Here is a 4,143-nt window from a genome sequence, read left to right as displayed (position 1 = left end):
CCGCCGCTGTGGCAAAGGCCCGGTGGCGGTGCTGTTGGGGGCCAAGAGGCCTCCAGCACCGCCATCGCGCCCTTGCACGGTGGCGGCAAGGAAGCCGAGGCTTGGCCTCCGCCGCCGCCGCTGCCACCCGGCTTCGACCGCAGCGGCGGCGTCGGAGACCAAGCCGCTGCGCCGAGAAGGTAAGGAAGGGGAAGGGAGGGAGGCGAGGAGGGAAGCGTGGGAAGGGAGGGAGGAGAAGGAAATTGTCCCCAATGGCGACACGCGACGCCATTGGGGATAATTTCCCAATTTGCCATCCGCAGATGCTCAAATCCGCGGATGGCAAATCCGCATATAAGGAGGGCCGACTGTAATAGAATTCTAGTCCCAGGGAGGCTGAATAGATACCTGGTGGTGATTTTGAGATGTCTCAGAAAAATAAACTGCAAGTTACAAGAAACTACTTGATCACTCTTCCCATGAAACTAGATGCTTCTTAGATAACTAGAAACACAAAATCAAAGAATTAGAAGAGATCACAAGGTCATCCAGTCCAACCCCCTGCCAGGCAGGAAATCCAAATCAAAGCATAACCGACAGATGGCCATCCAGCCTCTGTTTGAAGACTTCCAAGGATGACAGCCCTTACTGTCAGGAAGTTCCTCCTAATGTTGAGGTGGAATCTCTTTTCCTGGAGCTTGTATCCATTGCTCCAGGTCCTAGTCTCTGGAGCAGCAGAAAACAAGCTTGCTCCTCCCTCAATATGGCATCCTTTTAAGTATTTAAACAAGGCAATCATATCACCTCTTAACCTCTTTTCCAGGCTTAAACATCCCCAGCTCCCTAAGTTGTTCCTCATAGGGCATGGTTTCCAGACCATTCACCATTTTAGTTGCCCTCCTTTGGACACGCTCAAGTTTTTCCACAACCTTTTTGAATTGTGGGGCGCAGAACTGGACACAGTATTCCAGGTGAGTCCTGACCAAAGCAGGAATTCCCCAAAGAAGAATTCAAACAAATAGCGAGCACGTGATCAACTGTGACTAACCACGATCAAAGGTTTCAACTGTACAATTCAGGGAATAAACAGCATATTAGAAACAGTGCTAGCAATATAAGTGCTCTTCTTAGTTCAGGTTTTTGCCTGACAGTCAAGTAATTGTAGCAACAAAAAGGCCAGGATTTTAAACTCAGAAAACTATCTTGGAGATAACGACAATGAACATCTTGACCCTTAGCTGGTTAGTCAGAGCTGATCAATTATCTAAGAAGCATCGGGTTTCTTGGGAGGAGTGATCAAGTACAGTAATTTCTTCTTAATTGTAAACTGTAGTTTCTGAACTGAATTGGAAAAGAAAAAATGATCCAGATCAAGTAAATGTTTAAATTACATTACTGTGCTTTGTTACCTACCTGGCTCTCTTCTTTGCAGACGCAGCTAGAGAAACAAAATGAAGATGAAGACATTAGTAAAAACAGTGAACAAGGTAATATAAATGGCTTTAAATGCGCTGAAATAGTATTAATTACATGGAGACATTAATGGTACTTGACCTGTTTATTCACACACAGTATCTTACTCCTTCATCACACACTATATGTATATTCCTCCACCCCACCACTTCTGGAAATATGAAATATTTCCAATGAGTAAATGTAGGCTGCTAGAATTTTCAATGAACAATGAAGGACTCTTCTATTTTAGTCTGTAACTCCACTTCGATCCACCGGGAGAGGCGAGGAAACATAAATAAATTTTATTATTATTTATTATTATTATTCCTTTATCCAGAGCAGCAGAGAAACTTAGTATTATAATATTATGAGAAATAATCACTGCCCAGCCCTCTACCTCTGGCAGATGGGTTATGCAGTATAAGAGGAATGTATGACCAAGGAGATGTCATCATACCATCAATGAAATGTAACTGAAGAATTCTAATCACAATTCCTGTCTCTTCTACAAAGTGACCTCGTGGCATTCCTTTTCCAATTGTTCAGAACATCTTTTCTATAGTCACTTCCCTCTTACTTCCATGCACAGATGTCTAAGGAGTGAGGAACTGAGCCTTTTTAGCAGCTTATAGTCCCAATTATCACTACAGGAGCGAATAGGAGGAGCTTAACCCAGAATACAAACGGTTAGGACCCTGTCTGCTGGGAAATAACTCTCAATAGCTTTAGGAACAAAGAGCCTCTTTGTTCCTAAAGCTATCAAGAGTTATTTCCCAGCAGTCATGACTCTTGCAAGGCTTCTGCGTCTAGGTTATAGGAAGGGTTAACTCAGGAGAGATGGTTCATATTAGCCAATGGAAGGTGTCGAAGGACAGGTTGCTTACCTGTAACGGTATTCGGTCGAGTGGTCATCTGCGAATACATACAAATGGGTTTCACTGCGCCTGCGCAGTGCTGCTCGGAACCTACTGGAATCACTGGGCAAAGTTTACTTTGCAACATATAGAAACTTTTTGGCGGTAACTCCGCCCACCCGTTATAAGGCCCCTGCCTTCCCGCTCTTTTCCCCAGTTCCGCAATTTTTCCGCCAAGCAGGCGATGGAAAGAGCCAATAAGAGCAGGACACTGAGGGGACGGACGGGTGGGATTTGTATGTATTCGCAGATGACCACTCGAAGAAATACCGTTACAGGTAAGCAACCTGTCCTTCTTCTTCGTGGTCTCTGCGAATCATACAAATGGGTTTAGACTGACAAGCTTAGGTATGCGGCGGAGGGAGTGTCCTGAAACCAAAGCTATGGTAAACCAAAGGTATATTTATTGCAACAATAAAACAACTTGAACCATAAAAAGAGTCAGTCTTTTTGTTCATGCAAAAGACAAACATAGCAATAACATTGCTTAACCTGAGAAGGGAGCAAGAGGTCGTGCAAGACCAGTCCCATAGAATTTGTGCAAACCAACATTCAACAGAATGCAAACAGTGGCATATGTAAATAAGTGCTAAACACAAACCATCAGTAGTGCAATCAATGCAGCCCTGAAACCAACACAGCCCTCCCGAAAGCTGCGTCTCGGATGGCTCTGGTGTCCAACCTATAGTGCTTTATAAAAGTCAGTGGCTGGGACCAGACAGCAGCCTTGCAGACGTCCTCCAAAGGAATCCCCGACAGGAATGCGGAGGATGCTGACATTGCCCTTGTGGAGTGGGACCGAACCCTGCCAGGGAGAGGTTTGCCCAACAGTTCACAGCAGAGGTGGATGGTACTGGCCACCCATTTGGAAAACCTCTGCGCAGACACAGGCAACCCCTTCTTCGGTTCTGAGTAGCATTGGAAAAGTCTCTCAGACCGACTGGAGGCAGCAGTTCTGTCCAAATAAAACGCCAGTGCTCTTCTGACGTCAAGAGAATGAAGGTGTCGCTCCGCATCCGAAGTCGGGTTGGATGCGAGAGTGGGCAACACAATGTCCTGACACATGTGGAAAGCAGACACAACCTTCAGCAAGAAGGTAATGTCTGTACGGAGGACCACCTTGTCCTTATGGAACCTCAGAAAGGGCTGGTCCCTCTGTAAGGCACAGAGTTCGCCCGCACGGCGGGCAGAGGTGATGGCCACAAAAAAAGCGGTTTTCCAAGTCAAAAGTCTCAAGTCCGCTGTGGCCATCGGTTCAAAGGGCTTGGATTGGAGGGCGGACAGTACTGCCTCCAGGCTCCAAGCCGGTGGCGGTACCGACACAGGAGGATACAGGTTGGCACACCCCTTAAGGAATCCCTTCACCAAGGGGTCCTTGAAGAAGGAAACCCTCCCCCCAAATTGGTACTTGGCACAAATGGCAGACAAATAGCACTTGATGGATGCGAGGCACAGCCCCTCATCCAAAAGCGCCATCAAAAACTCCAGCACCACTGGAGTAGACACCTGAGCAGGAGACAAGCCCTTTCGGTCGAGGAAGAAGCCAAATCTCTTCCATTTCAGGGCATAGGACCGCTGGGTAGAATGTTTTCTTGCAGCCAGGATCACCGTCCTTACTGCTTCAGGTAGGGCCGTCAGGGCTGTATCCTCCAGGCTACCAGCGGCAGGCTCTCGATGTCCGGGTGGAGGATCCGTCCGTCCTGGGTCGAGAGCAGGTCCGGGCGAAGGTTGAGGCGGAGGAAGCATCTCCTGGAGAGGTGGAGAAGGGATGCGAACCAGGGCTGTCTCGGCCACC

At 47.5% G+C, this 4,143-nt stretch overlaps 1 protein-coding gene across 1 annotated transcript in view; it reads right to left on the bottom strand.

Annotated features, from left to right (window-relative positions):
* LOC121934154 overlaps window positions 1-2,366 on the bottom strand; it is a 57,790-nt gene extending 55,424 nt beyond the window's left edge. Inside the window, exon 1 of the mRNA XM_042474288.1 lies at window positions 1,393-2,366. The gene's annotated coding sequence lies outside the window, so the exon portion shown is untranslated. The remainder of the gene's footprint in view (window positions 1-1,392) is intronic.
* Between the last annotated feature and the right edge of the window lie 1,777 nt (window positions 2,367-4,143).

Source organism: Sceloporus undulatus, chromosome 6, assembly GCF_019175285.1.
Source record: "Sceloporus undulatus isolate JIND9_A2432 ecotype Alabama chromosome 6, SceUnd_v1.1, whole genome shotgun sequence".
Classification (NCBI taxonomy): domain Eukaryota; kingdom Metazoa; phylum Chordata; class Lepidosauria; order Squamata; family Phrynosomatidae; genus Sceloporus; species Sceloporus undulatus.
The sequence above is the reverse complement of the archived record's forward strand: the minus strand, read 5'-3'. Positions and strand labels throughout refer to the sequence as shown.